Source organism: Gossypium hirsutum, chromosome D09 (assembly GCF_007990345.1).
Source record: "Gossypium hirsutum isolate 1008001.06 chromosome D09, Gossypium_hirsutum_v2.1, whole genome shotgun sequence".
Lineage (NCBI taxonomy): Eukaryota > Viridiplantae > Streptophyta > Magnoliopsida > Malvales > Malvaceae > Gossypium > Gossypium hirsutum.
This window is the reverse complement of record NC_053445.1, coordinates 16,247,271-16,273,531: the sequence shown is the minus strand read 5'-3', so window position 1 is coordinate 16,273,531 and position 26,261 is coordinate 16,247,271. Positions and strand designations below refer to the sequence as shown.

Here is a 26,261-nt window from a genome sequence, read left to right as displayed (position 1 = left end):
CTGGATCAATTGTATGTACTTAAGTGAACTTAGTTGTATTTTAAGATATTATTTTAGCATTTTTAGAACATTTCATACGAATCTTGGACGGTGCTTAAATATTATTATTTGTTACTTTTAATTGCATATGGAAAGGTTGTGCAGGATGTGGGGTAAGAAATAAAGGAATAAAGGTTTGTCGTGGCAAAAGTTTTGATAGTTTGCCAACACGAATGCCATGGCAATTCCAGGAAGACCGAGTCAACACTCAATGCATAACAATTTTAGCCCAACTCTACTTATACCAAAAAATTTGCCTAAAAAATGGAAAAAGGATCATGAGATCATGGGCTGATACCTACCCTAAAGGAAGGGATTTTAAACCAAAAAGAAAATCTAAAAAAGAGGAGAAGATATCATGGGTTGTTGGATTTATCCTAGGGAAAAAGCTTATAAAAACCTAAAGGAGGAAACCCTTAACGACAGACAAGAGTGAGAGCCTTAGCAAAAAATAGAAGGTAGCAGTTGAGTAGAGATAGAAAGAGGAAGACGGAAGTAGTTCCTCTCAACCATTGTAGGACACTATGCTAATGAAGTGTGAACTGGACACGCGAAAGTTATCTTCCCGAAGTCTTCCGTATTTCTTACCTTGTTCTTTCGTGAATTGAATGATGAAAATAGTGTTGGATGTTATTTTGGTTATGAATTTTATATGCCAACCCATGAGCTAAATCTTATCAAGTTGGGATTACATGATGAACCTATTATTTTATTTAATGTCTGAAACATAGATCCGAATCAATTTATTATTTCATTCAATTATTTTTATTTCTAAATTGTATGTGTGCAATCCCTAGACATAGATGACTATTCAGCATGCCCATAAACTAAATCTAATTCTAAAAAGGTTAGATTAGTTGGATCAATATTGAATGATATAAACAAGTATTCAACCGATACTTGCAGTAGACTCTAGACATAGAACAGAGTTCATATAGAAGGAAAACAATACAGGGTACCATATTAAGGCCTATAGACACGGGCAAGGTAACTTAAGGTTTTTGCTCTCAAAAGAAGCAGACCATTTTAGAACTCTTCTGAGCAGTAAACTGAGTATGATTTTGCTGAGGCATTATTGACAGTAAGGGTAGATTCTTAGTAATCCCGACCTTCCAAACCAACATCATATATCCTTTATTCTTTGTCGCTTTATCTTTACCATATCATTCTTAGTTATTTATTTGTTCATTTACATAATATTCACGCAGTAATTCTCATAATTGCCATTACATTTCTACTCCCATTTTGCCATAGCATTTCCAAGTATTCATTAATTCCACATATTGCATACATCACTATTCCTTTAATTGCCACTGCATACATATTATGGCTTTACCATATCATTAATTGTATTTTATATTATAATAACTTGACCACTTTTGTGCCTCAATTCGATCCTCGTGGGAATGATACTCACTTATCACTTTATTATTTGATTCGACATGTAAACTTGATTTGGCTGACCAAGTGGTAGTTACTTCGTTTCAGCAAAGTGGGTGGCAAAAATGCTTGGTTATGATTTTGAGGTAGTTTATAGGAAGGGTCTAACCAATGCTACAGTTGATACCTTGTCCAAAAATCTGTCGTTAAGAGAAGGTCAATTGCTACAACTTACCAGTAGCTCCATTAGTTCCCATTTACTGTCTAAATTTTATGTAACATCCTAAAACTTGGGTTAGTAGAAATTGGGTTAATGAACCGAGAGCGATCATGCCCTAATTTTTTTAAGGTTATCTTCGCACATTTTATTTAATTATTCCATGTTTTATTTATTTTCTTGCTTAATTAATCACAAGAAAGTGAATTGTAGAGTGGTTAAGTGTTTAATTAATATCCTATAGGTCTTAGGTTCAAGTCTTCTAATCAACAAACTTTTTAATTAATTTTTGTGATTTTTCCATGTGAAAAATAGTCCCTTGCCAACCAACTTTCTTACCATAGTGGGGGAAAGATTCTTTCCTTTTCTTTAGGTCAACATATCTTAATTATGGAGACCATAATCCCCTTTTCATTCTATTGTTCCCCTTACTTGTCAATTCCTGCATTTTTCCCATAGGAATGGTTCATTGTACCTAGACAAGGTTGACCACACTCTTTCCATCCATCATATCACTCTCCCCCTCTCATTGTAGCACCTCCCCTTACTCCTCCCATTTCCTTTCTTTTTCTCTTTTGTTTAGCTCTCAACCTCACTTTTTGCTTTCTTTTTTTTCCATCACCATTTCCTGGCCTTGAACCATCGTCACCTTATCGCCTAACCTCCTTTGCGCCGCCACGTTTCTCCTATTTTCTCTCCAAGTGCCGCCCCTAGCACCGCCCTCCACCACCGTGGCAACCACCTTTTAACTTCTATTTTTTCTCATTTTCATTTCTCTTCTCAATTTTCCTCCATTAAGACAATGGTCGAACTCATATTCTTTTCTTCTTCCTCCTCTACCGTAGCACTACTACCTCCGTCGCCAGATTTCTTTCACAGCGCCTCCACCGGCTTTGGTGATTCTTTCTCTTTTCTCCACTATTTTCCAACCTCTATCATTCTTATAGTAAACGAAAATTCTACAGCCATATTTCAATAAGTTTAAATATTATGTTTAAAGTATTAAACTGAGTGACTCACTTTTTCAAGTGATAATTTTCTCTAGATTCTCAACCTTCTCAAGAGCACAACGATCCTTTGACCTTCTCGTTTTAATCAAAATAGAGTAAGTATGGTAGTGGAATGAAGTTTACTATTCCTTTCATACTTTTTCCTATAGGTCGAATGTGTTTAAGGGGTTTTAATTTATTTTCCTTTAAGTATTAACGCATCATATTTTACTTTTGATGAAAGGCCGATCAATACCATTCCAGAAAACACTTAGCATTGGGAACGAGATCAATTTTTGATTGATTATTAATAGAGTAAGTGCAGATGAAAGTATTTTCAAATTGGTGCATCTTATAAATTTTTGAAAAACAACCTTCCTAATGAAAGATTACTTTTGTTGATAAGTAGGTAACCTATCGATTAGATCCGAGTGTGGGTGTTTCTTTGGAGTGATGATTTGCATTGAATCTACTATCAGGTGCGGGTTCTAACATTAAAAAAATTAAGACTTGTTTTATATTAATAAAAATGTTGTTATTTAAATAATGTTGATTGATTAGGATACTACATGTATCCATAAAGAGAGATAAATTACTGTTATAGATTTTATCAAGTAAATGTTTCCCCAAACCATATACGTTATGGAAAGCATGTTGTGTGATATTAATGCTTACTATTAATGTGAAAAATATGTACATCTCATTCACATGTTATGTGATTATATGACATGTGATATTCGTATGAAAATAAAATATGAAATTTTGGTACTATGAATATATATGTGATTTGCATGTTAAACATGCCTATAAGATTTCGAGTGATTTTGGCCATATCACATGCATGGGGTGGGACATGTAAAAGGTGGAAGTATATAGCAGTTTATCTACTTTAATGTGACACTTTTCACAATTTGATTATATGGCAGTTTATCTGCAACTCTGGTGGCTTGTCCATGATTTTGATTATGTGGTATTTTATCTACGTTACTATGAAACTATTCATAATTTGGTGTGTTGGATGAACGAGTTCTGGGAAAACTTGATTTTGGTGTGTAGCAGAGATGGGTATGATTGTTTTCCTAAAATCTGTATCATTTTAAAAAAATGTGCATCGACATGATCATACATAGTATAAAAGTGAAATAATGAGTTATATGAAACTGATATGATTATTATGATTATGTAATGTGTATATATGTTTGTGGTTGTGTTTTTGTTAATCTCACACTGAGCTTTATAGCTCACCCCCTTCAGTTTTTTGGTTTTACATATAACTGCGAGATTAGGATTCGACTTGAAATTCTTTTTAAATTATAAGTAATTTAATTTTATTTTGATATTTTGGGTTTGTAATGAGTTTGCGTATGGACTGTGGCATGAGACTTTATTTTGGGGATTTTTCATTCTGATTTGTATAAATTGTTTGCATGACATTAAGTTTTAAAAATTGCATAAATTAGTATTTGTTAAGATTTCGCTTGAAAATAGGTTCTTAAAATATAATCTATCAATAACACATTTTCCGCTGCATTTCTAAAAAATGAGTTTTTAATAAAATTAGACTTAGTTTTGAAAATTATTAATGTTTACAATTGAGTTTTCTAAAGACATTTTATTTATGAAGTTAATATGTTTTTATTTCCAAAATAATAACGAATAACCAAGTTCTCTAAATTTTGAATAAAACAACAAATGATTTAAAAGTATGATTGAAAATTTGAAATAGTTTTGAATAAATGATTGAATGTTTACAATTGAGATATTATTTATTTCAATTCCTAAAATTTGCATGGTTTTTACGAAATTAAAATAAACTCTTTATTTCATTTGTTTTAAATTGGTAAGCCAATAGTTTTAAAATGTTTTTTTTTAACTCAGAAAGTTTATGTCGGTCATGTTCATGGACAAATGGTTTTGAAATGACATTTGAAAATTAAGTTGAACATTTGATTTACCAGTTTTGAACGAATTGCGTAAATGGTTTAAAAAGCACATTTTAAGTTACAAAAGCTTTTCTCGGTGGCCAATGTAGCTTTCAGAATACGGCCATAACAACTAGGTCAAGTTTAAGGCGTTACATTTAGTTGTACTAGAGCCCAGTTCAAAACGCAGACCATGGATTTTTGTTTTGATTTTGCATACATATTTGAAAGAGGTATTTTGGGAACCATGCCACACAAAAAATTTCATAAGATTTTCAAAAAAGTTAAAATCAGAGAACTCCAATGTCGTTCCAAAGTTAGTACTATCACTGCTAAACTGTAAACAAATATTAATATTATGTTGTTTGAAGTTATAGATTAGAGCTATAAACGTTAGACTGTACACACTCAGGAAATAGTTAGACATTTTATTTTTAAACTATAGAGTAACATAAAATTTTCAAGGACTGCACAAGATTATTTCTTAGCTCTTTCAGGTTCTTGTGCTTAACCCTAAGACCAATGGCATTGTCAATGCATTTACCACTAAAGGCAGAAATCAAGAGTCTAGATTTGATTCAAAATCCCAAGCAATGTTGGGAGTTGTAGAAAAGGTTTTCAAGACTACGGTTGAGAAGAATGATATTTGAAAGGAGTAAGTGGTTGGAACACGAAAGAAAAGAAAATAATAAAGTACAAAATACGAGGAAGTCTAGTTCTACTGGGCCAAATTCATGACCTTTGGAGCGGGCCAAAGAGGATTGACTATAATAGAATGTTGTAAAAGCTAGTACTAGAGGTTTTATTAGTTCAAACAAGATTTTTTATTTGTAAATACTATAATAAGCGTCATTAGGGAAAATGTTGGAAAGTATAGTGCATGCTTCAGATAAAGGTCCATTGAGCATCGTGTTAAAGATCGTTCACATCATTCTTTTGGTTAAATCCAAGCTTCGGCTCAGAAATAGAATAATAGATTAGTCTATGTTGTTAGGTGTCAAAGGATCGAGATGCATTTGGGGTCAATGAAGGAAGTTTATTGGAGAATTAATGTGACGGATTGAAACTACATTGGAATTAGAGTTGCGTAGTGAAGACATGGTGGTCGATTGGGAAAGAAGAGTTATGAAATTGGTGGATAAGTGTATTGGTGTGACAATAGGAGTTTTGAGGATGAACTTATTTTTAAGGAGGGAAGAATTGTAACATCACAAAAACCGGGTTAGTGGGTTAATGAACCGAGATCAATCACACCCTGGTTTTTTTTAAGGTTATCTTTATGCATTTAATAATAAATAGATATCAATTATAGTGATTGAGTAGTTGTCGCATGGGATTATGATATGCGAATTGTGCAAGTATACATGTAGAATGAAGTAATAAAGTGATAAGTGAGATAGTCTCCACAGGGATCAGATTACATATAGAAATGGTCAAGTTATGATAATGATTAATGTTATGGAAAACCCAAGTTAAGTACACAATGGTAAATTAAAATAATAAGGATAAGTGCAATATGTATACTAACTAATATTGGAAAATGTTAAGGTAAACCAAGAGTAAAAAAAATGCAATGGCAATTACAAGAATAAAATGTGAGTGAATAAATAAATAACTAATAATGCTATGGCAATGATACTATGGAAAAGGATAGAAGGTCTACAATGTTGATTGGAAGATTTGGATTACTAAGAATCTTTCCTTACTTACAATAATGCCTCAACAAAATCGTACTTAACCTACTACTCAGAAGAGACCTAAAGTGACATGCTTCTTTCAAGAGCAAGATCTCAAGTTACCTAGACTGTGACTATAGGCCTTAGCACGACACCCTACACTATTTTTTCTTCATTCTATACAAATGCTGATCTATGTCTAGAGTCTGCTGCAAGTATTTGGTCGAATACCCACTTGTATCATTCAATTTTTGTCCAACTAATCCAACATTTTCATAATTAGATTAGTTTATGGGCATGCTTCACAGTCATATCTGTCTAGGGATTGCACACATATAATTTAGAAATAAAAAAAATTTAATGAAATAATATATTAATTCAAGTCTGTGCTTCAACCATTAAAGAAAATAAATGTTTCATCATGTAATCCCAACCTTATCAGATTTAGCTCATGGGCCAGCAATTAAAATTCAAAATCAAAATATCATTCAACATCGTTTCAACAAATTAATTCACGAAGTGCAATCAAGAAATAACAGAAGAACTTCGGGAGGATAGCTTTCGCTTATCTAGCCCACACTCTAGCGACAAAGTGTCCTGTGGTGACTGAGAGGGACTGCCTTTGTCTCCACCGTCCCGTCACTACTCAACTGCTACTTTTTATTTTTCCCTAAGGATCTTTCCTCTCTTGTGTTCACCCCTTTTCGAGTTTCCTCTTTGTTGTTGTTCTTTTTTTCATTTCTCTATTTAGGTTCCATCCTTTGGTTTTTTATAAGCATTTTCCCTAGGGTAAAACCAATCAGCCCATGATTTTTTCCCTCTTTTTTATGCAAATTTTTCTAGTACAAGTAGAGTTGGGCTAAAACTGTTATGCATTGAGTGTTGACTTAGTTTTCCTAGAATTTTCACGTAATTCTTGTTGGAAAATTGTCCAACCTTTTGCCACAACAAACCTTCATTCCTTTATTTCTTTCTTCGCATCCTGCACCGGCCAATTAGTACTAAACAAATGCTTTCCGTAAACAAGTAAAAGTAACATATAATAACATTTAAGCATAATCCATTCTTCTTAATGTAATGCAATGAAAATTATGAATGGAATGTCCTAAAATGCAACTAAATTTACTTAAGTACAAGCAGTTAGTTAAGTCTAAAGGCATGCAATATAACTCTTTTCAAGAGTTATCACACCCCCAAACCTGAGTTATTTCTTGTCCTCAAGAAAAATATGCATGAATGAATGAATGTAAGAATTGCCATAGCAACATAATTACCTTTGGACTGTTAGACCATTTAAAAAGCATTTTGTACATTAGTTCTCAGCAATCTTCTATGTCTAAAAATTTGATCAAGCTTCATAATCTTATTTAGCAAATGAAGTGTAGAAAATTTTATCCTAAAAGAAAGAAAAATCCTAAGTCCTCACGCAACTTTCATTATAGAAGGTATCTCTTAATTTACTTAGTTCATCTTTTAACTGACTTAGTTTTCTTTTTTTTTCATCTAGCCTTATACATACTCAAACACATACATATTTGCTTATTATGCCTATCTTTTGCTAGGGAATTCAGCTTGTCATATGATTCTTTGACTTGACAATTACGATGGAGCATACACTAAATTGTCGAATACTCAACCATGTCACGATTTGAATAATCACTCATGAAGCTAAGGCTTTTGACTAAAAAGATGGATAGAGGAAACAACTACCCCTTTAGCTACTCAGCCTAATACTACAGTGGAGTGCCCCTATACTAATTATTATTATTTACACACGCTTACTCAAACTTGCTTATCGAATCAACAACACAATGGAGCAAACAAAATGTTGTTGACCTACTTAGCAGTTCTAAGCATTGGAGTATTTATGGCATTTTTTAGATTATTTTTTCCCTTAAATTTTCTTAAACATTGTCACTTTATTCATTGTTGAATATTACCATTTTGCTAAATTTCGTTTCAATAATCTCTAAGTTTATCAAAAAGAAATTTACTATAGATCAATTGTAATTGGAATTAGGACATCCTAATTGTAGGGGTCAATTTGAAAACAAACTATCCTAAGCTAACGCCACCTTAATCCACTGTCCCAACTTTCTAAGTTTATAAAAGAATTAGGTTCCTCATTGAAAACCACAAACAAAAATACACTCATCATAGTTTAAACAATTTTTTTGGTAGTTATGTGTGCTATGGCAATATTAATGGCAAATGAACAAAAATACTAAAACACGCATGCTCAACTAAATATCTAATGTAGTCTAGACGCACAATACACCCCCAAACCTAAGGGATGTATTATTCTTAATGCATGTACATATATGAATCATGAATGCAAGAACAGGTATATGTACATAATGAGATGTAATTTGAAACATGAAAATATACACACTTTTTCATGCCCTTTTTAACTCAAATTCATGCAATTTCGTAATAATTAAAATAATTAAATTGTACTTAAATTATTAAAATTTTTAATTTTAATTAATTTTATAATAAATTTTGATTAATTTTGATCATTTTCGAGAGATTTGCACAAAGGGCAAAAAACGGCTAGGTAGGCACTGTTAGAAGCGCAAAACCGAGAAGTGATTTTTGAAGCATTGAGGTGAATTAAATTTTCAGTCGAAGATGGTCCAAATTATTAACATTAATTCATAATATAGTTAATTTTAATTTTAATCCAAATTATTTTGGGTTAGATAAATTATTATTAATTAATTATGAAAAGAAGCCTAGTTGAGTTGAACCGAGAAAACTGATCCGATCGAGCACTGGGCAGCCCAAAACCGTCCCACATGTTGATCCAATTAGCTTATTTGGCTGATTATTTGGCTTGCAAAATAGCCCTTGAAGACTCCTTGACTTTGCATTCAAACCCATCCATTATTCATGCCTTTTTAGATTTGCCCCTACCTTAAAATAGCAAGTTTGAAACCTTCAAAAGCCCCCCTTGGTTGCTCATTTGAAACAGATCTCAAAACCTCTCATACTTTCACTTCTCTCTCACTTTCTCTCTTCAAATCCCCTTCCGTGTTCTTCATTTTCTTCCCCATTCCCTTGCCGATTTCACAACTTGAAAAAGAGTCCTTCAAAAACCATTTGGTGTAGCATTCAAGTGTTCTTGGAAGTCTCGACTTAACAAGAACAAGTGAAGAAGTAGGAGCGAAGCAAACTAGTCAAGCCTTAGAGAAACACCAGATTTGATTCTTGTTCCTTATCCTTTTAATTTTATTGTTGTTGTTATGAACATGTCTATGAACAATTGTGATGTTGATATGTTTAATTTAATTAATATGGCTTAAATTTAATTCGTGTTAGGTTAATTGCATTTTGTCCACTTAAATTATTAAAATTGTGTTTGTGTTGTTAGAGGCTTTGGTAAGATGTTTGATTAAGTAAAACCATGACTAAGTTATTCTTGCATAACAATTGTAAGGTAACTAATGAATTAATTATTTAAATGAATTGAAATTGTAATTAATTGACACGATACTTAATCAGTGCATGTTTAATCATCTAAGGTAGCTGAGGGTCAAATTAGCAACGGTATCTAACGACACATTAGCCTTTCATAACTTGCAAGATTATTGTGATTAAATTATTTCAAGGTAGGAATACATTGTTACCTCACATAATCTTTTATGTGCTTATGAGATTGAATTAATTATTTAAATTGGCATGGAGATATGTACAAGAGATTATTTTTAATTTCATAAGTATGTATGTGCATTAACACATTTGCTTAGTAAAATGTGTTTAATCGGTTGAATTGACATAGAGATATAGTCAAGTGATAAATGGATTTGGTAGGTATGTTCATAAGTTAGAATATTGCCAAGTTGCGATGAATTTATTTGTAACAACATAAACAAGAGTTTAGTAATTCTAAGCTAAAAAAATGTAATTAATCTAACACAATTATGTCATCTTGATTAAAATCAACTTTTGAAATCGTGCATTGGAACCTTTATTTTATCTTTATTTATTTTACATAGTTAAAAATCTTAGCTTTTAATCACCTCCTCAAATCAAAATATTTTTCTTCACCAAAGTGTTTTTAATTGCATTCATAAATAATTCTTTTCACAATTTCTGTGGGTACAATAACTCGACATTTACTTGTCACTTTAATACTTGTTGCGATTGTGTACACTTGCACACTTTCGTCATTACAAGTTTTTGGCACCGTTGCTGGGGACTATTCTACAAGTTGTTATCTGGGGACTATTCTACAAGTTGTTATTTGTGAATGTTTGAATTTTTCATTTTGGTTTATTTATTTTTCTGTTTAATTTTAAATTAACTAATTTTTCAATGTTTGTTTCAGTTGTTTATGAGTATTGACCAAATCATTGATTTACTCCCCGTAGACCTTGAGATTGAAAGAACATTTTGACAATGAAGAAGACAAGCAAGTCAGAGAAAGACCAAAGAGATGAACTACAAAAATCTGAATCAAGGAAACAGAGCAAACCCTGCTCAAAATCCTATCCTTATTGCTGATGATAGGGACAGAGCTTTAAGAAAATATGCCGTGCCAATGTTTCATGATCTTAATTTGGGTATTAGGAGACTCGAAATTGAGGCACAACAATTCAAGCTGAAGCTAGTCATGTTTCAGATGCTTCAGAGTGTAACACCCCAGACTCAGCCTAAACGTTATGGTCGAATCTGGCATGTCACATTGGAGTGACTTTTGAAAATTCAACTCATCGGTAAAAATTTGTTTCTAAGTTTATAAAAACCCCTTAACGAATAATAAACAAATCTCTAGTCAAAATATTTACCTTGTTATCTGATATTATTTTAATACGTTGGTTTAAAATCGCGAAAGCTTTTTAAATTCTATTATTAAAACTCGTGTCTTTGACAACAATAATTATTTTTAAAAAATTCGTCTTCTCCTAACTAGTAGTTTAAAATAAGTAAGCAAAGCCAAATTAAAAATTAAAACCAACTTAAAGGCCTTATTACACAAAAACAGAACCCAACATATATATTAAGTTAAGTTAAAAGCAAATGTAAATAGCAGCAGTTGTGTGGCCACCTCTAAGTCCCTCGCAGCACCGAATTGCCTAAGGCTGAGGATTACCTGCACAGTTAAAAGGAGAGGGTGAGTTTACGAAACTCAGTATGTAATCTCCTACCAGTCAAACAATGTACAACATGCAGTAACATTCTGGACCTAAGCCCTAAGCAATAACGGTGGAATATGGGCTTTAGCCCATTTCAATAATAGTGTGAGCCTTAGCCCAATACAGTAATCGTGTGGGCCTTAGCCCAATACAGCAACAGTGTGGGTCTTAGCCCAATACAGTAACAGTCTGAGCCTTAGCCCAATACAGTAACAGTACAATACAGTGATGCAACCCAACCCAATCTAACCAACACACCACTTCGTACCACCAACACACCATGTGGGGATAAAATCGTCCCACCCAACCAACACACCAATATCGCAACAGAGCTACCAGTAATAGAATCGTAGCAAAGCTGCCAATAACAGTATATGTGGCAAAGCCACCAGTACGTCCACAATCGTCTTGGGAGACCCATGTGACCTTACCAGTACAGTACACTTCTCCCAAAATAGTATCCCAACCCCATGCAGTATGTCATGTCATAAATCATACGTGTATGCAGTACGTCATACTCAGTAACAATAATATATATCATAGAGAAAATCAGTCATACATACATAGGCCATACATACATTTCGACTCCTAGGGGTATATCAGTCATTTTACCTTATGGGGGTATTTCAGTCATTTTACCGTTCGAGGGTATTTTAGTCATCTTACCCTTTGTGGGTATTTCAGTCATTTTACCCTTTGGGGGGTATTTCGGTCATTTTACCCTTCAGGGGTATTTCGATTATTTTACCTTTCGGGGGTATTTCAGTCATTTTACCATTCGAGGTATGTCGGTCATTTTACCCTTCGGGGGTATGTCAGTCATTTTACCCTTCAAGGGTATTTCGATCATTTTATCCTTCGAAGGTATTTCGGTCAGTTTACCCTTCAGGGGTATTTTGGTCATTTTATCCTTCAGGGGTATTTCGGTCATTTTACCCTTTGGGGTATTTTGGTCATTTTATCCTTCAGGGGTATTTTGGTTATTTTACCCTTCGGGGTATTTCGGTCATTTTACCCTTCGGGGTATTTCTATTATTTTACCCTTCGAGGGTATTTCAGTCATTTTATCCTTTAAGAGTATTTCGATCATTTTACCCTTCGGGGGTATTTCGATTATTTTACCTTCCGGGGGTATTTCGATTATTTTACCCTTCAGGGGTATTTTAATCATTTTACCTATTGGGGTATTTCGATCATTTTACCCTTCGGGGGTATGTCAGTTATTTTACCCTTCAAGGGTATTTCGATCATTTTATCCTTTGAGGGTATTTCGGTCAGTTTACCCTTTGGGGGTATTTTGGTCATTTTACCCTTTAGGGGTATTTCGATCATTTTACCCTTTGAGGGTATTTTAGTCATTTTATCCTTCAGGGGTATTTTGGTTATTTTACCCTTCGGGGTATTTCGGTCATTTTACCCTTCGAGGGTATTTCGATTATTTTACTTTATGAGGGTATTTCGATTATTTTACCTTTCGGGGGTATTTCAATCATTTTACCTTTCGAGGGTATTTTGGTCATTTTATACTTCAAGGGTATTTCGGTCATTTTATCTTTCAGGGGTATTTAGTCATTTTACCTTTTGAGGGTATTTTGGTCATTTTACACTTCAAGGGTATTTTGGTCATTTTACCCTTCAAGGGTATTTCGGTCATTTTACCCTTTGGGCGTATTTTGGTCATTTTGTCCTTCAGGGGTATTTTGGTTATTTTACCCTTCGGGGTATTTTGGTCATTTTACCCTTCAAGGTATTTCTATTATTTTACCCTTCGAGGGTATTTTAGTCATTTTATCCTTTAAGGGTATTTCGGTCATTTTACCCTTCGGGGGGTATTTCGATCATTTTACTCTTCGGGGGTATTTCGGTTATTTTACCTTTCGGGGGTATTTCGATTATTTTACCCTTCAGGGGTATTTCAATCATTTTACCTATCGGGGTATTTCGATCATTTTACCCTTCGGGGGTATGTCAGTTATTTTACCCTTCAAGGGTATTTCGATCATTTTATCCTTCGAGGGTATTTCGGTCAATTTACCCTTCGGGGGTATTTTGGTCATTTTACCTTTCAAGGGTATTTCGGTTATTTTACCCTTTGAGGGTATTTTAGTCATTTTATCCTTCAGGGGTATTTCGATTATTTTACCCTTCGGGGTATTTCGGTCATTTTACCCTTCGGGGGTATTTTGGTTATTTTACCCTACGAGGGTATTTCGATCATTTTATCCTTTTAGGGTATTTCGATCATTTTACCTTTCGAGGATATTTTGGTCATTTTATCCTTTAAGGGTATTTTGGTCGTTTTACCTTTCAGGGGTATTTCAGTCATTTTACCTTTCGGGGGTATTTCGGTCATTTTACCCTTCGAGGGTATTTCGGTCATTTTACCCTTCGAGGGTATTTCGGTCATTTTACCTTTTGAGGTTATTCCGGTCATTTGCCCACGAATCGCAAGTTGGGCTTACCATTCGAGCGATCACACACCCGTGTGGTCTCAAACGCCGCATTTACGGCTTCTCGACTTATCATCGATCTACGGTTGCAGTGGGGTGATTACACACCTAAATTCGACCGAAAAGCTCAAATCGCCACGTACACCAACCTAGATTCAACCAAAACGTCATTTCATTAACTACCAAAATTTGTTAATCACACAAAGCCAAACAATGCTAAGGAAAAATCAGTACTCGAAGCCCCTTACCGGAAACAACCGAACCGCACCCTCAGCTACTTGGAGAAACACCAACCAGCTCTTGAACTCCACCTAGCACAAAAGCCACAAAACCCTTTACTTCCAACACTTAGATCGCATTTCGCTTAACAATCCAATTAAACCCAATAATGTACATACATCCTTTCAAACCGCTTCCAATACAACAAATAACAATCACTTACTCACCTACCAAACTATTGACAGGGTAGAGTGCAACTTGAAACACAAGAAGGAGCAAATCAAAAAAGGGATCCAAAAATTGAAAAGAGGCAAAGCAGGAAAAAAAACAAAAAAGAGATCAATGGATAGAAAAGCGCAAACCGAACTAGACAAAGGGTGTGGCAGAACTCACCTATCAACATTCAACCACGAAAACAGAGAAGAACCAACGCCAATACTCCCTATTAGAAGAATCTATAGTGGAGAAGGAACAAGAATTCGGCAACACAAAAAAGAGGGAGGAGAAAAGAGATTCGGCAGAGGGGACTGAAGAACAATTCGGTCAAAACAAGACAAGAAAAGAAAAGTAAAAGGGAAAAGCAGGAACAAAAGAGCAAACTCGAGAGGTACCCGAAGTCTTTAGCAAAATTCAGCACAAGCAAAGGTGAAAGAAAAACTGGCCAAAGCCGAAGCAAATGGAGAGAAAAACAAACCCAAAACCGATTCCCTCAATCCCTAAAGATCAAATTCGGCACAAGCATACCCCTAAACGGCACAACTCCCCTTCACTCTCAAACTCCTTGATTTCCTCCTAAAATCTCTCCCCTTATCCCTCCTTGAATCACTCCACCAATTTCTCCTCAACTCACTCGATGACCAATTCAAACTTCTTTTAGCAGTATTCTAGTCCAACTCTAGCACCTACCCAGCTTAAACAGCAAAATAAATACTCTATTGCGCAACCCAGGACATGAACCCCAGACCTTACAGTTACACAACACGCCACCTTACCACCAGACCACAGGCTCTCTTTGTGTCATAAAACAAACACTATTACTTATAAGGCCCATATGCCAGTGTCCAGATTCATTTAAGAGTAAAACTAAAAATTCTGAAAATGCCAAGACTTGAACCCAGGCTTCTCAAATACTCCCATACACACCCAAATCACTTAGCCATATAAGCAAACAAGCAATTTATGTCACTTCCTTGTACAACTAAATATTTATGTGCAGTCTCCTAACTGTTCCCTTGTTCAAAACCTATTTCTTCTAGGCCCAAAATTCGGGATGTTACACAGAGAGTGGGTCAATTACGGGCGATTTCTTCTAGGCCCAATTTTGCTGTTTTGTGCGATTTCAAGAATCAAGAAAATCATGATTTTAAATCTTGGAAATCTTGGTCCAAGAAACCGAATCTTGCAACTAAGGCGCATTTGATCTCAATTACGGGCATTAACAAGCCAATTTCGGGAGAGAACGGATTACAAGCCCAAGTTCTTGAAGACAAGGCCCAATAAGATGTTCCAAGCCCAATCAAGAAATTTAAATTAAACTTAGTTTAAAATCAGGCCAAATTGTCAAAGTGGCCCAATTTGTTATGTTTTAATTCTTTAAATACTTAGTTTTCATTTTTAGATTTTATGAATAAATTTCTATGTAAAAATTCAGTCCAAGAGGCTCATTTAAAGTCCTTGGCCGAATTTCCCCTGTAAAGAAAAAAAATTAGATTTTTTTTAGTTTTCCTATTAGGACTAGGAAAATAGTTAGACGGCCTATATGTATAGCTTGGTCAGCCACCATTAGACAGATTATACTTGAAGAATACATTGAAATCAGATTTGTTTTGTTGAGTGAAAATTCTCTTTGAGTTCTCCAAGAATTTTCTCTTGAGTTTTCTTTAGAAGGAGTTTTAACAATCTTTTTGATTGTGGGAGCCATCTTCAGTCTTTTTCTTGCCATTGTTCTTCATTAGAGGGGAGATTAGAGCCGTTTGAAGGGAGTAGTGAAATCTTTCTTGCTGGTCGTTCTTCTTTATTAATTTCTGCTTGTGTTGATTTATTGATTAACATGGGATTAATTGTTCTTGTTACGTTTCAGCCTTTCCAAACTTCAAGATCTGATTCGACTTCGTTCTTAGGCATCAAGAAACGTTCTTCATTCATAATTTCCAGATTTCTTGCCACCCAAATATTTCTTATTCTATTCGATTTGGGTTTCTTGATCTGACAAGTTTAGTTCTCTGTTTTCCATTTTCGTTGCAGCCAATTTGTTTATAGATCTCGTAGGACTTTCCCGTGACTTGACGACTCGATCTTGGTACGTGCGCATTCCTCTATCGGAAGTCCTCGTATTGCACCCCTCCCGTTTTATTTCATATAAATTTGTTTTTCGTTGCATTTTCTACACGTGGTGTAACTAATTAGTTATTTTCATTTTGCGAAATAAATAATTTAAAACGTTATTTGGCCGAATTTGCGCGAGAGTAGCTAAACGTGCTTGGGCGAGAGTAGTACTAGGAATTGTGACCTCCTAGGAAGTCCTCGAGTTGCACCCCTCCTATTGTACTTCATATAAGGTTTGTTTTAGTAGAATCATCTAAACGTGGTGTAACTAATTAGTTATTTGCGTTTTGCAAGATATATAATTTCAAACATTATTTGGTCCAATTTGCATTCAAATTCGAGGCGCAAGTGCGATAGAAGGCAGCCTTTATATAAATAGATTGCATAAGATTTGACAAGTGTGACCATACCAGTAGTAATGCCCAAGATCCCATCAGAACTCCGTAGTTAAGCGTGCTTGTGGGATAGTAGAACTATGATGGGTGACCTTCCGGGAAGACCTCGTGTTGCACCTCTCAAATTTTATTTCATAAAAAGTTTTTTTTTAGTTAAAGTTTCTAAATGTGGTGTAACTAATTAGTTTTTTTTAGTTAGAGTTGACGGGTGTGATCATACAAGCAGTAATGCACTGGATCCCATTAGAACTCCGCAGTTAATCATGCTTGTGAGATAGTAGTACAAGGATGGATGACCTCCTGGGAAGACCCCGTGTTGCACCCCTCCTCTTTTATTTTATATAAATTTTTTTAGTTGCATTTTATACACTAATTAATTATTTTTATTTTGCGAAATAAATAACTTGAAACGTTATTTGGTCGAATTTGCATTCAAATTCGAGGCGCAAGTGCGGTAAGGGGCAGCCTTTATATATATATAGATTACGCAAGAGTTTTCAGGTGCGATCATACCAGCTCTAATGCACCGAATCCCATCAGAACTTCACAGTTAAGCGTGCTTGGGCGAGAGTAGTATTAGGATGGATGTCCTCTCGGGAAGTCCTCGCGTTGCACCCTTCTAGTTTTATTTCGTATAAATGTTTTTTTAGTTGCAATTTGTACACGTGCTGTAACATATTAGTTATTTTCGTTTTGCAAGATAAATAATTTGAAATGTTATTTTGTCGAATGTGCATTGAAATTCGAGGCGCAAGTGAGATAATGGCCAGCCTTTATATAAATAGATTGCGCAAGAGTTGACGGGTGCGATCATACCAGCACTAATGTACCAGATCCCATCAGAACTCTGCAGCTAAGCGTATTTGGGTGAGAGTAGTACTAGGATTCGTGAACTCCTGGGAAGTCCTTGTGTTGCACCCCTACCATTTTATTTCAAATAAAGTTTATTTTTAGTTGCATTTTCTACACGTGGTGTAACTAATTAGTAATTTGTGTTTTGCAAAATAAAAAATTTGAAACGTTATTTGGTCGAATTTGCATTCAAATTCGAGGCACAAGTGCGATAGGGGGCAGCCTTTATATAAATATATTGCGTAAGAGTTGACGGGTGTGATCATACCAGTAGTAATGCACAGGATCCCATCAGAACTCCGTAGTTAACTGTGCTTGCGAGATAGTAGTACTATGATGGGTGACCTTCCGGGAAGTCCTTCTGTTGCCCCTCTCCAATTTTTTTTGATATAAAGTTTTTTTTAGTTAAATTTTCTAAACGTGGTGTAACTAATTAGTTATTTGCGTTTTGCAAAATAAATAATTTCAAACGTTATTTGGTCGAATTTGCATTCAAATTCGAGGCGTAAGTGCAATAGGGGGTAGCCTTTATATAAATAGATTGCGCAAGAGTTGACGGGTATGATCATACCAGCGCTAATGCACGGGATCCCATCAGAACTCCACTGTTAAGCGTGCTTGGGCGAAATTAGTACTTGGTTTGGTGACCTCCAGGGAAGTCCTCGTGTTGCAACCCTCCCATTTTATTTCATATAAAGTTGTTTTTCGTTGCATTTTCATGGTGTAACTAATTAGTAATTTGCATTTTTCGAAATAAAAAATTTGAAACGTTATTTGGTCAAATTTGCATTCAAATTCGAGGCGCAAGTGCGATATGGTGTAGCCTTTATATAAATAGATTGCGTAAGAGTTGACGAGTGTGATCATACCAGTAGTAATGCATAGGATCCCATCAAAACTCCGTAGTTAAGCGTGCTTTCGGGATAGTAGTACTATGATGGGTGACCTTCCGGGAAATGCTCGTGTTGCACCTCTCCAATTTTATTTCATATAAAGATTTTTTTAGTTAAATTTTCTAAACATGGTGTAACTAATTAGTTATTTGCGTTTTGTGAAACAAATAATTTCAAATGTTATTTGGTCGAATTTGCATTCAAATTCGAGGCGCAAGTGCGATAAGGGGCAGCTTTTATATAAATAGATTGCGCAAGAGTTGACGGGTACGATCATACCAGCTCTGATGCACCGGATCCCATCAGAACTCCGCAGTTAAGTGTGCTTAGGCTAGATTAGTACTAGGTTGGGTGACCTCCAGGGAAGTCCTCATGTTGCACCCATCCCGTTTTATTTCATATCACGTTGTTTTTCGTTGCGTTTTCTACACGTGGTGTAACTAATTAGTTATTTGCATTTTGCGAAACAAATAATTTCAAATGTTATTTGGTCGAATTTGCTTCAAATTCGAGGCGCAAGTGCGATAAGGGGCAGCTTTTATATAAATAGATTGTGCAAGAGTTTACGGGTACGATCATACCAGCTCTGATGCAATGGATCCCATCAGAACTCCGCAGTTAAGTGTGCTTAGGCTAGATTAGTACTAGGTTGGGTGACCTCCTGGGAAGTCCTCATGTTGCACCCATCCCATTTTATTTCATATAACGTTGTTTTTCATTGCGTTTTCTGCACGTGGTGTAACTAATTAGTTATTTTCATTTTGCAAAATAAATAATTTAAAATATTATTTGGCCGAATTTGCGCGAGAGTAGCTAAGCGTGCTTGGGCGAGGGTAGTGCTAGGATTGGTGACCTCCTGGGAAGTCCTCATGTTGCACCCCTCCCATTTGACTTCATATAATTTTTTTCCTAGTAGAATTTTCTAAACGTGGTGTAACTAATTAGTTATTTGCATTGTGCGAAATAAATAATTTGAAACGTTATTTGGTCGAATTTGCATTCAAATTCGAGGCGCAAGTGCGATAGGAGGTCGCCTTTATATAAATAGATTGCGCAAGGTTTGACGGGTGTGATCATACCAGCAGTAATGCACCGGATCCCATTAGAACTCCGCTGTTAATCGTGCTTGCGGGATAGTAGTACTAGGATGGGTGACCTCCTGGGAAGTTCTCGTGTTGCACCCCTCCAATTTTATTTCATATAAAGTTTTGTTTAGTCGAATTTTCTAAACGTGGTGTAACTAATTAGTTTTTTGCGTTTTGCGTTATTTGGTCGAATTTGCATTCAAATTCGAGGCACAAGTGCCATAAGGGGCAGCCTTTATATAAACAGATTGCGCAAGAGTTAACGAGTGCCACCATGCCAACACTAATGCACCGGATCCCATCAAAACTCCACAGTTAAGCGTGCTTCGGCAAGAGTAGTACTAGGATGGGTGACCTCCTGGGAAGGCCTCGTGTTGCACCCCTCCCATTTTATTTTATATAAAGTTTTTTTTCGTTGAATTTTCTACACGTGGTGTAACTAATTAGTAATTTGCGTTTTGCTAATTAAATAATTTGAAATGTTATTTTGTCGAATGTGCATTCAAATTTGAGGCGCAAGTGCGATAAGGGCCAGCCTTCATATAAATAGATTGCGCAAGAGTTGGCGGGTGCGATCATACCAGCACTAATGTACCTTATCCCATCAGAACTCCGCAGCTAAGAGTGCATGGGCGAGAGTAGTACTACGTTTGCTGAACTCCTGCGAAGTCCTTGTGATGCACCCCTTCTATTTTACTTCATATAAAGTTTTATTTAGTAGAATTTTCTAAACGTGGTGTGACTAATTACTTATATGCAATTTGCGAAATAAATAATTTCTAAAGTTATTTGGTCGAATTTGTATTCAAATTCGAGGCACAAGTGCGATAGGGGGTAGCCTTTATATAAATAGATTGCGTAAGAGTTGACGGGTGTGATCATACCAGTTGTAATGCGCCGGATCCCATTAGAACTCCGCAGTTAATTGTGCTTGCGGGAGAGTAGTACTAGGATGGGTGACCTTCCTGGGAAGTCCTCGTGTTGCAACTCTCCAATTTTATTTCATATAAAGTTTTTTTAACTAAATTTTCTAAACGTGGTGTAACTAATTAGTTATTTGTGTTTTCCGAAATAAATAATTTCAAACGTTATTTGGTCGAAATTACATTCAAATTCGAGGCGCAAGAGCGATACGGGGCAGCCTTTATATAAATAGTTGCGCAAGAGTTCACGGGTGTGATCATACCATTAGTAATGCACCAGATCCTATTAGAAGTCTGCAGTTAATCGTGCTTGCGGGATAGTAGTACTAGGATGGGTGACCTTCCTGGGAAGTCCTCGTGTAACACCCTTCCAATTTTATCTCATATAAAGTTTTTTTTTAGTTGAAATTTCTAAACGTGGTGTAACTAATTAGTTTTTCTCGTTTTGCATTATTTGATCAAATTGGAATTCAAATTCGAGGCGTAAGTACGAAAAGGGGTAGCCTTTATATAAATAGATTGTACAAGAGTTAACTGGTGCGACCGTACCAGCACTAGTGCACCGGATCCCATCGAAACTCCACAGTTAAGTGTGCTTGGGCAAGAGTAGTACTAGGATGGGTGACCTCCTGGGAAGGCCTTATGTTTCACCCCTCCCATTTTATTTCATATAAAGTTTTTTTTAGTTGAATTTTCTAAACGTGTAACTAATTCGTTATTTGCGTTTTGCGTTATTTGGTCGAATTTACAGCCAAATTTTAGGCGCAAGTGCGACAAGGGGCAGCCTTTATATAAATAGATTGCGCAAGGGTTAACGGGTGCGATCATACCAGCACTAATGCACCGGATCCCATCAAAACTCCACAGTTAAGCGTGCTTGGGCAAGAGTAGTACTAGGATTGGTGACCTCCTGGGAAGGCCTCGCGTTGCACCCCTCCCATTTTATTGAATTTGCATTCAAATTCGAGGCGCAAATGCGATAAGGGGCAGCCTTTATATAAATAGATTGCGCAAGAGTTGACGGGTTCAATCATACCAGCACTAATGTAACGGATCCCATCAGAACTCTACAGCTTAGCGTGCTTGGGTGAGAGTAGTACTAGGATTGGTGAACTCCTGGGAAGTCCTTGTGTTGCACCCCTCCCATTTTATTTCATATATAGTTTATTTTTAGTTGCATTCTCTACACGTGGTGTAACTAAGTAGTTATTTGCGTTTTGCGAAATAAAAAATTTGAAACGTTATTTGGTCGAATTTGCATTCAAATTCAAGGCGCGAGTGCGATAGGGGGCAGCCTTTATGTAAGTAGATTGTGTAAGAGTTGACGGGTGTGATCATACCAACAGTAATGCACAGGATCCCATCAGAACTCCCTAGTTAAGTGTGCTTGCAAGATAGTAGTACTATGATGGGTGACCTTCTAGGAAGTCCTCGTGTTTCACCTCTCCAATTTTATTTCATATGAAGTTTTTTTTAGTTAAAATTTCTAAACGTGGTGTAAGTAATTAGTTATTTACGTTTTGCGAAATAAATAATTTCAAATGTTATTTGGTCAAATTTGCATTCAAATTGGAGGCGCAAGTGAGATAAGGGGCAGCCTTTATATAAATAGGTTGCGCAAGAGTTGATGGGAACCATCATACCAACGCTAGTGCACCGGATCCCATCAGAACTCCACAGCTAAGCGCGATTGGGCAAGATTAGTACTACGTTGTGTGACCTCCAGGGAAGTCCTCGTGTTGCACCCCTCCCATTTTATTTCATTTAAAGTTGTTTCTCGTTGTATTTTCTACACGTGGTGTAACTAATTAGTTAATTTCATTTTGCGAAATAAATATTTTAAAATGTTATTTGGCTGAATTTGCGCGAGAGTAGCTAAGTGTGCTTGGGCGAGACTAGTACTAGGATTGGTGACCTCCTGGAAAGTCCTCGTGTTGCACCCCTCCCATTTTTCTTCATATAAAGTTTTTTTCAAGTAGAATTTTCTAAACGTGGTGTAACTAATTAGTTATTTGCGTTTTCCGAAATAAGTAACTTGAAACGTTATTTGGTCGAATTTTCATTCAAATTCGAGGCACAAGTGCGATAAGGGGCAGCCTTTATATAAATAGACTGCGCAAGAGTTAACGGGTGCGACCATACCAGCACTAGTGCACCGGATCCCATCAAAACTCCACAGTTAAAAGTGCTTGGGCAGGAGTAGTACTGGGATGGGTGACCTCCTGGGAAGGCCATATGTTTCACCCCTCCCATTTTATTTCATATAAAGTTTTTTTTTCGTTGAATTTTCTACACATGGTGTAACTAATTAGTAATTTGCGTTTTGTGAAATAAATAATTTGAAACGTTATTCTGTCGAATGTGCATTCAAATTCGAGGCGCAAGTACGATAAGGGCCAGCCTTTAAATAAATAGATTGCGCAAGAGTTGACGGGTGCGATCATACCGGCACTAATGTACCGGATCCCATCAAAACTACGTAGCTAAGCGTGCTTGGGTGAGAGTAGTACTAGGACGGGTAACCTTCCTGGGAAGTCCTCGTGTTGCACCCTCCAATTTTATTTCATATAAACTTTTTTTTAGTTGAATTTTATAAACGTGGTGTAACTAATTAGTTATTTGCGTTTTCCGAAATAAGTAACTTGAAACGTTATTTGGTCGAATTTAAATTCAAATTCGATGCGCAAGTACGAAAAGGGGTAGCCTTTATATAAATAGATTACGGAAGAGTTAACGGGTGCGACCATACCAGCACTAGTGCACCGGATCCCATCAAAACTCCACAGTTAACAGTGCTTGGGCAGGAGTAGTACTGGGATGGGTGACCTCCTGGGAAGGCCATATGTTTCACCCCTCCCATTTTATTTCATATAAAGTTTTTTTTCGTTGAATTTTCTACACATGGTGTAACTAATTAGTAATTTGCGTTTTGCGAAATAAATAATTTGAAACGTTATTTTGTCGAATGTGCATTCAAATTCGAGGCGCAAGTACGATAAGGGCCAGCCTTTAAATAAATAGATTGCGCAAGAGTTGACGGGTGCGATCATACCGGCACTAATGTACCGGATCCCATCAAAACTACGTAGCTAAGCGTGCTTGGGCGAGAGTAGTACTAGGACGGGTAACCTTCCTGGGAAGTCCTTGTGTTGCACCCTCCAATTTTATTTCATATAAACTTTTTTTTAGTTGAATTTTATAAACGTGGTGTAACTAATTAGTTATTTGCGTTTTGCGTTTTTTGGTTGAATTTGCATTCAAATTCGAGGCGCAAGTGCAATAAGAGGCAACCTTTATATAAATAGATTGCACAAGAGTTAACGGGTGCGACCATACCAACACTAATGCACCGGATCCCATCAAAACTCCACAGTTAAGCGTGCTTGGGCTAGAGTAGTACTAGAATGGGTGACCTCCTGGGAAGGCCTCGTGTTGCATCCCTCCCATTTTATTTCATATAAAGTTTTTTTTTCGTTGAATTTTCTACACGTGGTGTAACTAATTAGTAATTTGCATTTTGCGAAATAAATAATTTGAAACATTATTTTGTCGAATGTGCATTCAAATTCAAGGCGAAAGTGCGATAATGGCCAGCCTTTATATAAATAGATTACGCAAGAGTTGATGGGTGCGATCATACCAGCACTAATGTACCGGATCCCATCAGAATTCCGCAGCTAAGCGTGCTTGGGCAAGAGTAGTACTAGGATTGGTGAACTCCTTGGAAGTCCTTGGGTTGCACCCCTCCCATTTTATTTCATATAAAGTTTATTTTTAGATGCATTTTCTACACGTAGTGTAACTAATTAGTAATTTGTGTTTTGTGAAATAAAAAATTTGAAACGTTATTTGGTCGAATTTAAATTCAAATTCGAGACGCAAGTGCGATAGGGGGCAGCCTTTATATAAATAGATTGCGTAAGAGTTGACGGTTGTGATCATACCAGTAGTATTGCACAGGATCCCATTAGAACTCCGTAGTTAAGCGTGCTTGCGGGATAGTAGTACTATGATGGGAGACCTTCCGGGAAGTCCTCGTGTTGCACCTCTCCAATTTTATTTCATAAAAAGTATTTTTTTAGTTAAAGTTTCTAAATGTGGTGTAACTAATTAGTTATTTGCATTTTGCGAAATAAATAATTTCAAACGTTATTTGGTCAAATTTGCATTCTAATTCGAGGCGAAAGTGCGATTTGGGGCAACCTTTATATATATAGATTGCGTGAGAGTTAACGGCTGTGACAATACCAGCAGTAATGCACAGGACCCCATCAGAACTTCGTAGTTAAGCGTGCTTGTGAGATAGTAGTATTATGATGGGTGACCTTCTGGGAAGTCCTCGTTTTGCACCTCTCCAATTATATTTCACATAATTTTTTTTTAATTAAATTTTCTCAACGTGGTGTAACTAATTAGTTATTTGCGTTTTGCGAAAAAAATAATTTCAAACGTTATTTGGTCGAATTTGCATTCATATTCGAGGCGCAAGTGCGATAAGGGCCAGCCTTTCTATAAAAAGATTGCGCAATAGTTGAGGGGTGCAATCATACCAGCACTAATGCACCGGATCCCATCAGAACTCCGCAGTTAAGTGTACTTGGGCGAGATTAGTACTAGTTTGGGTGACCTCCAGGGAAGTCCTCATGTTGCACCCCTCTCGTTTTATTTCATATAAAGTTGTTTTTCGTTTCATTTTCTACACGTGGTGTAACTAATTACTTATTTTCATTTTGCGAAATAAATAATCTAAAACATTATTTGGCCGAATTTGCGCGAGAGTAGCTAAGCGTGCTTAGGCGACAGTAGTACTAGGATCGGTGACCTCCTGGGAAGTCCTCGTGTTGCACCCCTCCCATTTTATTTCATATAATGTTTTTTTACTAGAATTTTCTAAACGTGGTGTAACTAATTAGTTATTTTCATTTTGTGAAATAAATAATTTGAAACGTTATTTGGTCGAATTTGCATTCAAATTTGAGGCACAAGTGCGATAGGAGGTAGCCTTTATAAAATAGATTGCGTAAGAGTTGACGGGTGTAATCATACCAGCAGTAATGCATAGGATCGCATCAGAACTCCGTAGTTAAACGTGCTTGCGGGATTGTAGTATTATGATAGGTGACCTTCTAGGAAGTCCTCGTGTTACCCCTCTCCAATTTTATTTCATATAAAGTTTCTTTTAGTTAAATTTTCTACACGTGGTGTAACTAAATAGTAATTTGCGTTTTCCGAAATAAATAATTTGAAACGTTATTCTGTCGAATTTGCATTCAAATTTGAGGCGCAAGTGCAGTAGGGGGCAGCCTTTATATAAATAGATTGTGTGAGAGTTGACGGGCGTGATCATACCAGCAGTAATGCACAGGATCTCGTCAGAACTCCGTAGTTAAGCGTGCTTGCGAGATAGTAGTACTATGATGGGTGACCTTCTAGGAAGTGCTCGTGTTGCACCTCTCCAATTTTACTTCATATAAAGTTTTTTTAGTTAAATTTTTTAAACGTGGTGTAACTAATTAGTTATTTGCGTTTTGCGAAATAAATAATTTCAAACGTTATTTGGTCGAATTTGCAATCAAATTCGAGGCACAACTGCGATAAGGGGCAGCCTTTATATAAATAGATTGCGTAAGAGTTGACGGTGTGATCATACCAGTAGCAATGCACCGGATCCCATTAGAACTCCGCAGTTAATCGTGCTTGCGGGATAGTAGTACTAGGATGGGTGACCTTCCTGGGAAATTCTCGTGTTGCAACCCTC

General features: G+C 36.2%; 9 non-coding genes and 18 pseudogenes across 9 annotated transcripts; all 27 read left to right on the top strand.

The window, feature by feature from the left end:
• Positions 1-16,751: 16,751 nt before the first annotated feature.
• LOC121221291 (uncharacterized) lies at positions 16,752-16,870 on the top strand (annotated as a pseudogene).
• An 86-nt stretch (positions 16,871-16,956) lies between these two features.
• On the top strand, positions 16,957-17,075 carry LOC121221947 (uncharacterized; annotated as a pseudogene).
• A 174-nt stretch (positions 17,076-17,249) lies between these two features.
• On the top strand, positions 17,250-17,368 carry LOC121221674 (5S ribosomal RNA). Its single transcript, XR_005919061.1, has one exon. It is a non-coding gene; the product is annotated as a 5S ribosomal RNA (ribosomal RNA).
• A 184-nt stretch (positions 17,369-17,552) lies between these two features.
• LOC121221735 (5S ribosomal RNA) lies at positions 17,553-17,671 on the top strand. The gene has a single exon (XR_005919122.1). It is a non-coding gene; the product is annotated as a 5S ribosomal RNA (ribosomal RNA).
• Positions 17,672-17,856: 185 nt separating this feature from the next.
• On the top strand, positions 17,857-17,975 carry LOC121221213 (uncharacterized; annotated as a pseudogene).
• A 184-nt stretch (positions 17,976-18,159) lies between these two features.
• LOC121221829 (uncharacterized) lies at positions 18,160-18,278 on the top strand (annotated as a pseudogene).
• A 482-nt stretch (positions 18,279-18,760) lies between these two features.
• On the top strand, positions 18,761-18,879 carry LOC121221769 (uncharacterized; annotated as a pseudogene).
• A 183-nt stretch (positions 18,880-19,062) lies between these two features.
• On the top strand, positions 19,063-19,181 carry LOC121221819 (uncharacterized; annotated as a pseudogene).
• Positions 19,182-19,560: 379 nt separating this feature from the next.
• LOC121221795 (uncharacterized) lies at positions 19,561-19,679 on the top strand (annotated as a pseudogene).
• Positions 19,680-19,844: 165 nt separating this feature from the next.
• LOC121221814 (uncharacterized) lies at positions 19,845-19,963 on the top strand (annotated as a pseudogene).
• Positions 19,964-20,147: 184 nt separating this feature from the next.
• Positions 20,148-20,266, top strand: LOC121221920 (uncharacterized; annotated as a pseudogene).
• Positions 20,267-20,450: 184 nt separating this feature from the next.
• On the top strand, positions 20,451-20,570 carry LOC121221939 (uncharacterized; annotated as a pseudogene).
• Positions 20,571-21,038: 468 nt separating this feature from the next.
• Positions 21,039-21,157, top strand: LOC121221791 (uncharacterized; annotated as a pseudogene).
• A 162-nt stretch (positions 21,158-21,319) lies between these two features.
• On the top strand, positions 21,320-21,438 carry LOC121221594 (5S ribosomal RNA). Its single transcript, XR_005918982.1, has one exon. It is a non-coding gene; the product is annotated as a 5S ribosomal RNA (ribosomal RNA).
• Positions 21,439-21,525: 87 nt separating this feature from the next.
• On the top strand, positions 21,526-21,644 carry LOC121221921 (uncharacterized; annotated as a pseudogene).
• Positions 21,645-21,829: 185 nt separating this feature from the next.
• LOC121221258 (uncharacterized) lies at positions 21,830-21,948 on the top strand (annotated as a pseudogene).
• Positions 21,949-22,132: 184 nt separating this feature from the next.
• On the top strand, positions 22,133-22,251 carry LOC121221888 (uncharacterized; annotated as a pseudogene).
• A 380-nt stretch (positions 22,252-22,631) lies between these two features.
• Positions 22,632-22,750, top strand: LOC121221655 (5S ribosomal RNA). The gene has a single exon (XR_005919042.1). It is a non-coding gene; the product is annotated as a 5S ribosomal RNA (ribosomal RNA).
• A 185-nt stretch (positions 22,751-22,935) lies between these two features.
• Positions 22,936-23,055, top strand: LOC121221765 (uncharacterized; annotated as a pseudogene).
• A 183-nt stretch (positions 23,056-23,238) lies between these two features.
• LOC121221685 (5S ribosomal RNA) lies at positions 23,239-23,357 on the top strand. Its single transcript, XR_005919072.1, has one exon. It is a non-coding gene; the product is annotated as a 5S ribosomal RNA (ribosomal RNA).
• Positions 23,358-23,541: 184 nt separating this feature from the next.
• On the top strand, positions 23,542-23,661 carry LOC121221733 (5S ribosomal RNA). The gene has a single exon (XR_005919120.1). It is a non-coding gene; the product is annotated as a 5S ribosomal RNA (ribosomal RNA).
• A 164-nt stretch (positions 23,662-23,825) lies between these two features.
• LOC121221586 (5S ribosomal RNA) lies at positions 23,826-23,944 on the top strand. Its single transcript, XR_005918974.1, has one exon. It is a non-coding gene; the product is annotated as a 5S ribosomal RNA (ribosomal RNA).
• Positions 23,945-24,129: 185 nt separating this feature from the next.
• LOC121221681 (5S ribosomal RNA) lies at positions 24,130-24,248 on the top strand. Its single transcript, XR_005919068.1, has one exon. It is a non-coding gene; the product is annotated as a 5S ribosomal RNA (ribosomal RNA).
• A 185-nt stretch (positions 24,249-24,433) lies between these two features.
• Positions 24,434-24,552, top strand: LOC121221946 (uncharacterized; annotated as a pseudogene).
• Positions 24,553-25,039: 487 nt separating this feature from the next.
• LOC121221401 (5S ribosomal RNA) lies at positions 25,040-25,158 on the top strand. Its single transcript, XR_005918793.1, has one exon. It is a non-coding gene; the product is annotated as a 5S ribosomal RNA (ribosomal RNA).
• A 680-nt stretch (positions 25,159-25,838) lies between these two features.
• LOC121221970 (uncharacterized) lies at positions 25,839-25,957 on the top strand (annotated as a pseudogene).
• Positions 25,958-26,139: 182 nt separating this feature from the next.
• On the top strand, positions 26,140-26,259 carry LOC121221204 (uncharacterized; annotated as a pseudogene).
• The last annotated feature ends 2 nt before the right edge of the window (positions 26,260-26,261 follow it).